We start from the raw sequence: 14115 nt of genomic DNA, 5'->3' as shown, positions 1-14115 counted from the left end.
ACCAATAATTCTACAGAAAGGATAATATTGTTCTTCATCATTAGGGATGTACATAAATTATCGTGCATTGTTATATTCCCTGATATTATCTTATATAGTTGCCAAAAATTCATATTTTCTTACTTCTATTGGTATCTTCAAGAGCCTCTAGGAGCTATTTATCTTACAGGTTTGATATATGTATATTTAGGTTTTCGCTTTATTTCTTGATTAGTTGAATTTTAAACTACACTGTTTTTTCTCAAACAAAAATTGTGATGCCCAATACAAAGCTTTTATAAAAATTATACTAAAATATTATGCAACTATAAAAAACACGAAGGCAAAATAGTTTAACTACGTGTGCCCTATTCCTACTAAATTTGCCTATTACTTGCATTTATGGATAAGTGGATCTATAGTAGATATTTTGCCAATGTTATGTCATGTCACTAGAGGCGTGCAGAGATATTTTATAGGGGAATTAAGGCCCCATGATATGTAGCTTTAGAGAGGCTTTTTCTTATGATATAATCATTATTAAAATAAATCATGTAGTTATGGATGAGAAGATATATAGAAAATATTTTGCTAATGTTATGTCATGTAACTTGAGGCGTGCATAGATATTTTATAGGGGAATTTAGGCCCCATATAATCATTATTAAAACAAATCATGTAGTTATGGATGAGAAGATATATAGAAGATATTTTGCCAATGTATTGTCAAGTAACTTGAGATGTGCACAGATATTTTCCAGGGTAGTTTTTAATTGTAAGTCATTAATGGGATAATAGTTATGCTGAAAGCACGGACTAAAAAACTGGTACTTATGAATGTACATTTTCATATTCGTAGAAAACTGGATATAATACGATGCTATACATATTTTTTTAGTATGGCTGAGAACCGGTTCTAATCCACCGAATATTAATGGGAAAATGTATTATTTTTCTTAATTTAAAGTACTTGGACTGCGTTGTAATGAAAACAATAAAATGTCAACTAAAAAATTGTAGGCAAAAGAGTTTTTAGGCAGGTAGATATCTCTATAAACGATTATGTAGTTATTGTTGAGTAGATATTTTGCCAATGTATTGCCATGTAACTTGAGACGTGCTCAGATATTTGCCAATTGAATTTGGCCTCATTAAGCTTAGCTCTAGGAATACATTATTATTAATATTAAGATAAAATGTATTGTAACTTTGCGATATTATACATTTTGATTAATAAAGAGATGAAACATACTTTTGATTTTTGTTTTAAATTTCGGAAAGTTGAAGGTTAAAGAGATTTTCTTCAGATGTTAAATTTATTTTTTCCTCTCTCTCCATTTCTCTCGGATATATTTTTCCTTTTTGGCAATCTCATTTGCACTCCATTTATGTCTTTCTCTCTCTCTCTCTCTCTAACTATCTATTAGTTAGTGTCCGTCAAGCGATACACATCTCATGTAGATCAGCTACCCTTTTTCTACCCCTTTCTTGAGTATTGCTACCACCCCCCTTCTCCCCCCCACTCCATCAACACTAGTGGAGGAGAACCTACGTGTCACTTACACACACACACACACTTACACTGTTGGAAGCCTGTGATTGGTCCAAAGATTCTGGTGGCGACTGGTGATTGGTTGTGCTGGATGTCTGGCGTCTCCTCATTGGTCGCTTACATTGGTAAACCCTACGTCATTGGTCAGGTATTTCCCCCCGTCCGTATAACTCTCTCTAATCTCTTAGTCTAACTCTATCCTTGGAACGATGAGCACACGTGTCACTAAAGCAAAGGCTACTAAGGCTACTTTAGCCGATTGTGAAAACGATTTGGAGTCGGCAGATAGTGCCGGCGGTGTCAATCTGAACCCTGAAGCTTGGCTCAAGATGAGAGCCCTTATTGATGAAAGTGTTTCTTTAAAAATTAAGGAGCACACTAATCAGGCGGCGGAAAGTTTCAAGAATGTGAACCATCAGCTACAGTCTATAGGTAAGAGAATTGAGAGTTTACAGGGGAAATATCAATCAGACATTGACGATATTAGGGCCCAATTATCTGATCCCTCCCTTACTACCGACGAAGCCACTAATCTTAGGATTAAGTCCGTTGAAACTCAGATTGACCTATACCTCAAACTTAGGACTGAAAACAGAGAATGCGACAAATTTCTTACTTATCATCATTTAATTCAGGCGGTTAAGCGCGAACAGAGGCAGCGCAGCTGGGCAGTACGGATATATGGATATCAATGCCCCTGGAGACAGAAGACCCCAGATGTTGTAGAGGTATTCACAGATGTAGTGAAACCGGTATTACAATCTATGATTGATTCTGGCCGCGCCGCGCCCTTCAACACAGATTTTTTTGCTTGCGTCGAGTATGCCCACCCCTTGGGGCCCGGCAAGAAGGGAGCTGTCCCTCCAATGATTTTTCGTTTTTTTAGCCGCAGATGCATGTACTTGTTCATGCTGAACAAACGTGAGCATTTGGCTGCGCTTGAAAAGAGGGCTGCTGACCGTTCCCAATGGTCAAATGCAGCTGCGGCCTGCAAATATGACAGCAATGTCCGTTTGAGAGTCAGTCACGATCTCGCCGACGTCAATCGCCAAACAATGTCCTTTCTCCATCAAGCGGGCATTGCCCATAAGTGTAAAACTACGAATGCGGGGGTTTCCTTCATGCCCAAGGGCTATAAAGGGAAATGGGTTAAAGTATTTAACCCATTCGCCCCTACGCTCAACGGCTTGTTGGAGCCCCTGCCCGAGATTAATTCTCTGCTCTCTGCCAAATCTCTTGTCTTAAGTGCCTATGAATCAAACGTCCCCAACCATAGTTTATTCAAAGAACTTAAAATTAATATTTCAGAACTTATTCAGATCGCTGACCAGTATGTGTCCAAGCAGGGTCCCATTGAGGAAGGAGGTGCTGACCCTGGGCTAGTCCCACGTGCTGAGGAAGCTGGAGCCGGAGTAGGTGATTTCCCGCCACTTGGCGGCGCGGCAGCTGGAGCCAACGCAGTACCAGCCCCTACATCTTCAGCCCCCACCGAGCCAGCACGTCCCTCGCCTCCTACAGGTACCAGAGCGGCGACAGCGGCAGCGGCAGCAGCCAAGGATTCAGCGGACACATCTTCAGCACCTATATGAAGGACAGTATAGTTTGTCTTGTCTTATTATCAAATATAATCACTATATAGTGATATTGTAGTCAGCCTTCATTTCACACTACGTTTTGAGAGCACTTAAGCTTAAGTTTAAGTATCAGTAATAGTTAGCAGTCGTTTTTTCCATCATTTCCAACCTTTTGATAAACTCTACTAACACTACTACTAACCCTTAATGTGAAACTTGAATTAAGATGACTGATTTTATTTTATTTTATGTTGTGTAAAAAGTGTATAATGTATTATACAATCGAAACGGCTTAATAAGTTTTAAATATTGCTAATATATTGCCAATAAGTATAGCCTAATTTAATCAAAATGTTATTAAAACCTATAATACTCTACGTAGGTTAAACTTACTCATGCTAAATGGGTGAGATGCTAACATTATATTATATTATATGTATTCATATAGTTGTGTTTTAGTAAGAAACCAGCACACGGGACGCCCGGAAAGCCAATGTTGGAGGGAGAACCTTACCGGTTGTGAAACGGGGCAGATGTATGCTTTTAAACCATGGTTTGTCAGGTAGATAGTTCTATTACTAGACTGAACGAAAATCCCAATTATGATATTACGTCGCACATTTATGGGGACCTCTTTTCGGAGTTTTCAGAGGAGCTTAATATTGAATCCTTTTATGCTAGTGAAAGTCAAGTTATAACTAAAATTAATGAGCTTAATAGACCAACCTTTACCATATTCAACCTAAACTGCAGATCATTGAACTCATGCTTTGTAGAAATTAGTACATCCTTAAGTAATTATAGGAATAATGGCATTGAACCTGCCCTCCTAAGTGTCCAGGAGACCTGGCTCTCCAGTAACAGTAATTTAAACTTAATTCAATTGCAAGGCCACGAGCTTTTTCTAAGCCAAGGCCAATAGGAAAAGGGGGGGGGGTTGCTATTTACACTCAATCTAAATTTAAAGTTGAAGAAATGTTTCCCAACTTTTTTGAGCAATCTATTTTTGAGAGCCTTGTCCTAAAAATTAGTTACAAAAACTTTAAAGCAGTTGTCATTAGCCTGTATAGAACCCCTGGGGAAGAAAATGTTCAGTTATTCTTTGATAAATTATTAGAATTGTTTGATAGGCTTGAGGATCTTACTTGTCCCATATTCATTCTAGGAGATATGAATATTAACCTTTACCAGTCAGTAGTGTCGGGCAGCTCCGCATCCCAATTCTTAGACAATTTGATTATTTATGGATATGTGAACGTAGTTTTACGTTCAACACGCATCCAAAATTATAGCCACAGCTTATTAGATCTTATTTGTTGCAAAAATTTTATACAAAATTTAGCCTTGTCTATGGTTGTACCCACGGACTATTCAGATCATTTCTTAAACATTGCAGTTTTTTTTGAGGACAATTTTAAGAAAACAAAAAAAGATCAAAATTTTTCTAAACGACTACTTTCTGATGAGAATTATGAAAGTTTGTGCAATGCTCTAAATGATACTGATTGGTCCGTGGTTACTGACCTGGATGATGTGGATTTAGCTTATGAAATATTTTTAAAAAAATTTATAAGTCTTTACGATATGCATTGTCCCAAAGTCATTATTAGAAACAATAAAAATAAGGTTCCTCAAGAACCTTATATTAATCCCCATATTTTGAAATGCAAAGCTTTTAAAAATACTTTATACAGGATTAAAGTGAATGATCCCTCTGAAGATAATAAGGCGAGGTACAATGCATATCGTAACGAATATTTTAGATCTATAAGACGTGCTAAGAAAATCTACTATCAAAATCAAATTAAGGCGGCAGGAAAGGATGGGCGCAAATTATGGGAAGTTTTCAGGGAGGTATTGGGGGTTAAAAAGCACACCAAGGAAATGGACTATCTTGAAGTTGACAATAATGTTCGTATTACTGATAAGCAAGAAATTGCTAATCATTTTAATACTTTTTTTAGCAACCTTGGTGTCAATTTAACCCCTAATATCCCCACAACTAATAAAAGTTTTCGTGAATTCCTCCCCCCCCGCATAGAAGATAGCATTTTCATTGGTCCACTATCTTTACAAAAAACATTTGAACTTATTACAAGTATTAATCCAAAAAGCAGCAAAGATTATTATGATATTAGTATGAAATTACTTTGTAGAACAGCGGGGCCGATTACGGCCCCGCTGCGGCATATTTATAATTTAAGTATTAGCAGGGGCATCTTTCCTGATCTTATGAAGATCAGTAAAGTTGTCCTTGTTTATAAGAATGGCCCTATCTCACTGGCTGAAGCCTATAGAGGCGTCTCCATGATAGCGTCGTTCTCTAAACCATTGGAACGGTATATTTACAGTTCCATTTATGATTTTCTTGATGAAAGAAATTTTTTCAGCAGCCGCCAATTCGGCTTCCGTAGGAAGTTTAATACTAGTCATAATATCTTAAATTTAATGAATCTTGTTGCGAAGGCCTTCATTGATAATCAAGTGTGCAGTATTGTATTACTTGATATCAAGAAGGCCTTCGACTTAGTGGACCGTGACATCTTACTGGCTAAACTTTATCATTATGGGATAAGGGGAAATATATTAGATTGGTTTCGCAGCTACTTTAGTGGGCGTAAGCAGAAAGTTTTTTTTGGAGGGGTGTACTCCTCCAGCCTGGCTGAGATATTGATTGGCATCTTGCAGGGCAGCTGCCTCGGGGTGTTGATGTTCTTAGTGTTCATCAACGACCTCGAGAGCAGCTGCCGCGATGCCATCTTTAATCTCTTCTGCGACGATACCCTATTATTTTTGCAAAGCGATAATTTTACAAATTTAATACACAAAATAAATGAGGTGCTGCCCAAAGCTAATGACTGGTATGCTGCTAATAGATTAATCATTAATTCTTTAAAAACTAAAATTATTTTATTTAAAACTCCAAGGCAAAACATCTCTGAAAATGAGCTTAATTTAATAAATGAGTTTCCAGTATTCATAAATTCCAACAACTATGGTGAGGATGTGGCTGATAAGATCATTAAGCTAGATAGGGTTGATGAGGATAGTGAGAATGATAATGATAGGTGGGCAAAACACTTAGGCATAAGATTGGATCCTAAACTGAAATTTAATCACCACTGGGGGGAATTACACAAAAGATTACAGCGGGCTATCTTTTCTTTACGTGTCATGAAGCATATTTTAGACATGCAACATCTTAAGATGTTGTATTTTGCTTATATACATAGTTTGATAGAGTATAGTATTATAATTTTTACCGGTGTAACTGACAGTCAATGTAATATCATAAAAAGACTCCAAAAGAAGTGTGTTAGGATAATCACTAGTAGCTCCAGCACTGCTAGCAGTAGCCCTCTTTTTAAACAACTAAGAATTTTACCTTTTAAGGAGCTTAGGGATTATCATATCATGCTTTTTATGCACAAATATCTGAATGGTCAACAACCAGATATTTTTAATGATACATGGCAGTACAGACACCAGTTACACCGGTACAATACCCGTAATCGGGATGAACTTAATGTAGACAGTACAACAAAAAATTATATTTTTAAGTTACCTTTAATTCAATTTCCCTTAATTTTCAACTCTTTACCTGAAAATCTCAAATCTATTCAAGATTTCAAATTATTTAAAAAAAGAATATTTAACTATCTGTTGAATAGAATTGAATAACTTTTTTTGTTGTATTAATCTATGGTCTATTGATCTATTAGTATATTTTAATGATTGGCACGTACAGACTGGATTCTTGCTTATATTAATTGTGTTTACTGGCTAAGTTTTTGTGAGTTTTTGTAAGTTTTTATTAACTATTTTCTATTTTGTAGGATTGCTGGGACTGGATACTTAGCGGGCCGAGGATGAGATGAAGAATTGATGGTAGGTGGTTCTGCCCCGTCTAGCCCATTGTATATGTTTTCCTTGGAAGGATAAAAAAATAACCTTTTCTGATGAAATTGCATCATTACCTTAATCTTAATCCATCCAGAGAGGATAGTTGCGGGGCACGACGGGGTGGAGCTGCTGCCAAAATTTTTCAACTCATTTATGTCGATATTTTTCTCTTATTAGTCTCAAAATGCTTACTATTCTTAAAGATTTTTACGTACCTAGGTACTTAAGTTATTTTTACTTTTATACTTCTACAAGTTTATTTTTACATACTTAGGTACTATTAAACTTAATTTAATTAGTTTGGCAAGCAATATTAATGCACTAATACGCATTTACGAGAAATTTTGAGAACTTTTGTTGGTTATATTAAGTTTTATTAACTATACCTTCTCCTCGCACGCAAGAATTCTCCTCGAAAATCTTTTTTTCTCCTCGAAAAACTTCTTTATCCTCGAGAATTTCTTCTCCTCGCAATTCTTAATACTCTTAATGTTTTAATATTCTTAATAAGACTTGCGCTAGTTTATTATTCTTATTGGGCTCCTCGGAAAATTGAAAATTGATTGTAAGTTTTCGGAATGAATTATTCTTATGTAGAAGTTTTATTCTTAGAATTTTTTATCCGGAACTACGCTTGTAATATCATAAAAAACGGTTTTGTTCGGCCTGGTGATCGTTCTTTCTCCTGATAACTTTTTTTATTGGTCTTAGGACCAATAAATTGTATTAACCTGTTTTTTTAGTATGCATCTGGTGACGTTTCACGGCGGTAGGGGGATATCCGAAGACGGCGGTTGACCGGGAAAGCTGGGGGTGTAGGGATCTTGCTAAAGGCACAACAAGCGGATTTTTTTTATTGATTGATAACAGCGAACAATCAAATCAAGTAATAGTTGAGATAATTGGCCAGCGATAGCGCCCTAGCACCATCAAGGGCGTGCACCAGCCTTAGGGCTAAGTTTCTGTACCTGGTTATCTTGACAGGGCATTATTCGCAAAATTGATTATTTAACAATGTTTTTAACAATTATAATGATATATGGATGGGTAATAAAAATAAACCATCATGTTTTTTAAACAATTGTAATTATAAATATATAATATATATGATATTTATTTATTTATGCCCTGATGGCGGAAAATTGTCCAAGATCAGTGGAATGTTGTGGATCTGCGGTTAATAATAAATTTTATTTGATTTGATTTGATTTGATTTGATCTATCTATATATCTCTCTCTCTCTCTCTCCCTCTCTCTCTCTAACTAACTATCTATCTATCTATATCTCTCTCTCTCTCTCTCTCTTTCTTCCTTTCTATTGAAAACTGAAAGTTGGCAGATTTGATAAGATATGTCAATCAAATATGAAACATGTTTAGAAATTTAAGATCATACAATCATTTCTAGTGGCCTCTAGGGGCAATTGAAGAAAGAAGGGGAGAGAAGGTCGATACTTTAGTTTCAATTTATATCTTGGTAAAAAAAGTAAACCCTTCGGAGGTGTGCATAAATTAAAAGATGCTAATAGTTGTTGCTTTTGCTACTATGTCAGATGCGTAATATATAATTGTAGATGGAATGCCTTTGCAATTTGTTACCATTAACAAATAGGACTTCCAGAAAAAGATCGTGCAATGAAAGGGTTGGTGGCTGCAGTAGTTGGTGTGTTAGTGCCTTGGGATCGGACCTACTGTAAAGGGCTGGCACTACTGGGTTATCAATCAGAGAAAGTATTAAACTAACATAAAATGATTTAAAAATCAGCATGTTTTAAATGGACGTACGGATATCTGAAACGATTATAGAGTTGCTTCGCTTTCTAAGTCGTACCTAATTGTTATAGGAATCAGCATGCAAAGTTTGAAATCGATAGGACTATTCTAACCTGTTTAAATTAACGAAAAAAAGCTAACTGTAACGGACGGACGTACGGACCGACCCTAATTTAAAAAAATTCTTTTTTAATAATATTACTTACGTAAGTGTAAAAGTGAATAGCAAAATAAATATAATAATAGCATTATGTAAATATGTAAAACCATAAATATAAACACTATATACAGTCTCTAAATGCATTTGTATGTTCATCAAACTATCATGGAAAAAAAGATCAGCAGATTTGTTAATAAATTTCCTTTAAAGTTAAATTTCATAGATTAAGCAGTTTTTTACACGGTTTAAATAATTGCTTTAGATTGTATTTGCTTTACCCCTACATAAACCAAAAATATACTTCAAATTCTTTTTTGAATTTAGACAATTTTTAAACTGATGCGCTTGATTGAAGATGATCGGCTAAGGTGTTTTTTTACCTCCCTATAAACCCATGAAAACCTACTAAAGAGGAACTTTATCTTTCCATTTATCCATGTTTCATAAATAAATTGTCCATAATTCCCCCCCTCCCTCCACTTGACTTTATATTTAATACAATAGCTGTTAGAAGTGCTCATAAACACATAAATATTGGTGGGAAAATATTCAAGATTAGGATTTGTAGGATTAGGCCGGATACCGGACACCGGATATTTGGCAGATTTTTAATGCCGAATATATGGTATCCGGCCGGATATTAAAAAGGGCCCAATATCCGGCAAATTACCGGATATACGGCCGTTTAACCGGATAGTTTCAATATCCGGTATCCGGCCGGATATTGAAAATGTTCGGGTATCCGGCCCGATATCCGGCCAGACCAGATATCCGGCCTAACCCTATTTTTTTGTTCATGATATGTATGTTTTAAATTAAACTTTAGAATGTGTATTTTAGGGAATTTTCACCATCCAGACAATTTCCAAATTATCCCTAGATGTTTTCATTGGAGGATTTTTTCACTCAATGTTCTTGAAAACATTTAAAAAATATAAACCTAATGGGAATCGCTAAAACTTTCCAGTTCTTGTAAAAAAGTAAAAGTTTTATTAACTTTTTTGCTATTCATAAATCATTCATAATTATCATTATCGTTTTATTGTTGTAATATTAAGTAATATTAGTGTATGAACATTTAAAATCCTAATTTCAAATTCAAGAAATTATAATTTTGTATATTTATTGTAGGTTTGATTTTAGCAAAGCGTTTAATCCATGTTTGATATATAATGAAGCTTAGTAATAAAACATTTAGAAACATAGCTACACTTTTGTACTTGAAACTGTTCTACAATTATGGTCGTTCCATAAGTTAATCCATCTGCTAACCAAGGCATATTTGAATTGTCCTATCAATTTCATACTTTAAACGTTGATTCTAGTAATTATTTAGAAAGCTTAGCATCTCTATAATCATTACCAGAAATTTTGTACGTTCTTTACAAACACGTTAGTTTTAATCTATTTTAAAACTAACTTTTTAATTAACTTATTTTTAAATAATGATTTTTATAAGCAAAGCATCTTTATAATATAATCATTATAAGTAAATTATGATATTAGAATATTTATATTTAAATCGAATCTATTTAAGACTTATCACTCTTTATGTGATATTTTTGTTTGTCTGACTATTTATATTGTTAAGTTTCGCTTTTATGAATGTGACTTTCCTAGTTAAATAAAAAATTAGTTTAAGATACCAAAACAAACAAGTGATCAGCCTAGATTATAACTAGCAAAACACAAGCTTAGTTAAATGACTCGTTTAAGAAGATACATAAATTAGGATTATAGAGGATTAACTTGTAAGCTTTTTAAACAAGGATGATTTTATTGATAAAAAATGTATAATTCTAGGACTATTTCGAACGACCAATTCAAAAATATTTTTCTCATTAAAAAGTTGTAATTAATATATGTAAAACTAGTAGCTTCGCTCCTAGGCTCTTGAAGAGCAATAAGGTAAATAGCTTAAAACCATCCAATATACATTTATATAGCTTCCCTGAGAAGTCCAACCTATTCGTGCCTTTATTTTCCAAAATTTTTAGCTTCAGATCAAAAAAGCTACTGCTTTATTTAATGGATTTTTAAAAAAAAATTGCCTTTTTTATGAGCAAATTTACCATATGCTATTAGTTTCATAAAAACAAGGATGACAACATCCATAAAAGCGAAGCTTAAAAATGGAAGGACAACGAAGTAAATTTGTTGCAAAACTGCATAAATAGATGATACGATTTAAGGACATACTTACATTTTTGGGACTTGTTTATAAAGATGCTTCGCTTATAAAATTGTACCTTATTGTAATAGGAATCAGTTTTCAAAAAATCAGAAGAATCGGTTAATTTTAACATACAAAAATTTGTTGTAAAAAAAGTTAAAAATCGACATGATTAAAATGGACGTACGGACATTCTTGTAATGATTATAGAGTTGCTACGCTTTATAAATCGTACATAACTACTAAAGGAATCACCATGCAGAGTTTGAAATCGATAGGACAATTCTAACATGCCTAAATTAACGAAAAAAGCTAACCGTCTGTGACGGACGGACGGACAGAAGTACGGACCAACCCCAATTATAGAAAAGGTCTCTTGCGGCCCTTGGAGGTCTCTTGATAAAATAACAATTAAAATAAAGTCACTGCTAGTGAATAATTACAAATGTTAGTCCGTCCATCTTGCACATCTCTTTGAAAATTTATTTTTATTTCTCCAGATTAGATGTATATCCTTTTATTTTATAATTTCTAAGCTTCGCTTCTTATGAATGTTGTAACACTTATGTATTATTATGATAAAAATCAAAATATAATTTTATAATTTTGTTTATTCACATACCTATACCTATAGATAATACATAAATAAAAAATTTTTAATACACAAAAATTTCACGGCATAGATACTTCAAGCTTAAGTAAACTCTTTACATGTTCTTTCTTATCCTGTAACCTCTGAAAAAAAAAAACATAAAAGTAGGGTTGGGCCGGATACTTTTTTGGCCGGATACCGGATACCGGATATCCGGCTGATTTCTAATGCCGGATATCCGGTTTCGGCCGGATATCTGGCCAACGTTCGATATCCGGCAAATTACCGGATATCCGGCCGGATAACCGGATATCCGGCGTAAAAAATCAGCCGGATATCCTGTAACCGGATAGTTTTAATATCCGGTATCCGGCCGGATATTGAAAATGGCCGGATATCCGGCAGGATAACCGGCCAAACCGGATATCCGGCCCAACCCTACATAAAAGTAACAGGATGTATATATGCAGATTTGACTTCAAGGCTATCTTTTATTTCTCTATCAAATACTATATCAATATCATAGAAGCTTCGCCCCTAGCCTCTAGGGGCTTTGCCCCAAGAGGTGATCAAAAAAAATTAAGGTGAAATTCGTAAAAGGACCAAGGAAATCTCCTGCAATAAAAAAAAAAAAAATGGGGGGGGATTTTTTTGTTTTTTGGGGGGTTGGGGGTTTCCACCCCCCAAGAAAATAGCTTAAAACCATCACAGGACCAGTAGGTATATTCCCTGAAGAATAGAGCCCAATCGGTTCAGTGGTTACTGAGATCTTAAGCTTCAGACGGACAGACAGACGGACAGACGGACAGACAGACATCGTTCTACTTTGTATTATAGATAGAAGCTTCGTATTTGTCTAGCAGATAAAAACAAAAAGGAAAATACTGTAAACATTTGAAAACTGTTTGTTTAAAATTTAATGTTTTTATCTTTTTATTTGATTATTTTCTCATGACTCAAGGATTTTGTATGTTAAGCTTTTAGAAGCGATGTTACACTGTAGTCATATCTTACTTTGTCCGTGTAGATTTACTTTCAAATTCCTTGGCTGGATCTTTAGAAGTGTAGCCGTTGCCGTAATATGGCCAGAGGTACAGCCACTAACCTAATATCGATCTTTAAATCAAATTAACCATGCGTTGCTGTGGCCACAAAAAAACAATGTGATCTTTAAATCATATTGGCAATGCGTCGCCGTATTAGGTATGTTGCCTGCAAAACATTTTAAGGGACAATTTTAAATAAATAAATACTCAATTGTAATTTTGTGTAAAAAAAACTTCAAAAATTAGGCATAATAATTTTATTTCTTTAATAAAAATAATTTATTTTTTATAGGGTGGGCCATAAAAGATTTTATAGATCCATATTTCCAGGTATAGCTGGCATTGCACTGATTATAAAATCTTTTAAAGATCCATGTTTATCGGCAGCACTGGCAGTGGCGACAGATATGGCTACGGCAACGGCTACGGTTACGACTACAACTATGGCAATGGCCAAAGTCACAGCTATGGCTACAGCAACGGCTATGGCGATGGCAACGACAACGGCTACACATTTAAAGATCCAGCTCTGATCTTTTTATATTCATTTGTGTGTCCTGTCTCTCGTCTTAGCTGATATTTAAAAAAAAAAGACTGCTGATAACACTAACCAAAGATCAATCACAATACAACTTACTTGGTCCGTCAGTAACTTGGTCATCTATAATACAAAGTAGAACGATGTCTGTCTGTTTGTTTGTTTGTTTGTCTGTCTGTCTGTTTGTAGCGAAGGATCTCGCTAACCACTGAACCGATCGGGTTCTCCTTAACAGGGTAGATTCTCATATGTCCCTGGAAGGTTTATAACTATTTTGGGGGAGGGTACCACCACCTTCCCTAGAGAAATTAAATTTTTTTTAAATTTCTCAATTTTAGAAAGAGAGTTCAACGAAAAACAAACATCAAACGTAATTTTTTTTTACTTTTTCTTTTAAAATCTAAAATAAGAAATTGAATTACTAAATTCGACTCTCTCCTCCTCAAGTGCCCCTAGAGGCCTCTAGGGGCGTAGCCGCTAGTGCTTTATAAGACACTTATATATTATATATTGATATGTAAAGATTTTGTGTATTTACCTAAAACCAGCTTGTAGCTTTGTTGCGGCATAATTCTGTACAACAGCATCTATCTGACTCGTATCTAATACAAATAAATACATAAATCTATTAAAATCAACCAGATCTTGCTTAATAACTAGCATGCAATAAATATAGATAAAGTTTGTTATTTCCATAAAAGTGCCATAAAGTATGAAGCCACCTTATTTTTAAAAGCGAATTTTTTTAATTATTTTAATTAGGGTAGGTCCGTCTCTCCTTCTGACCGTCTGTCCGTACGTCCGTCTGTAAGGGATAGTTTTTTTC

The 14115-nt window shown here is 34.8% G+C and overlaps 2 long non-coding RNA genes across 3 annotated transcripts; one reads left to right on the top strand and one right to left on the bottom strand.

Moving 5' to 3' along the window:
• Window positions 1-1410: 1410 nt before the first annotated feature.
• Window positions 1411-7434, top strand: LOC145327996 (uncharacterized). Of its 2 annotated transcripts, XR_013882299.1 has the most exons (3): window positions 1411-1963; window positions 2167-2259; window positions 2851-7434. It is a non-coding gene; the product is annotated as an uncharacterized LOC145327996 (long non-coding RNA). The 2 variants fall into 2 exon arrangements; XR_013882300.1 differs by lacking the exon at window positions 2851-7434 and having other exon boundaries at window positions 2167-2672.
• A 4272-nt stretch (window positions 7435-11706) lies between these two features.
• On the bottom strand, window positions 11707-13924 carry LOC145327995 (uncharacterized). The gene is made up of 2 exons (XR_013882298.1): window positions 13828-13924; window positions 11707-11848 (listed from the first exon to the last, which is right to left on the bottom strand). It is a non-coding gene; the product is annotated as an uncharacterized LOC145327995 (long non-coding RNA).
• Window positions 13925-14115: the final 191 nt, after the last annotated feature.

Source organism: Acartia tonsa, chromosome 9, assembly GCF_053477335.1.
Source record: "Acartia tonsa isolate MP-2025a chromosome 9, ASM5347733v1, whole genome shotgun sequence".
Classification (NCBI taxonomy): domain Eukaryota; kingdom Metazoa; phylum Arthropoda; class Copepoda; order Calanoida; family Acartiidae; genus Acartia; species Acartia tonsa.
Note: the sequence above shows the minus strand (reverse complement) of the source record. Positions and strands in the feature narration are given on the sequence as shown.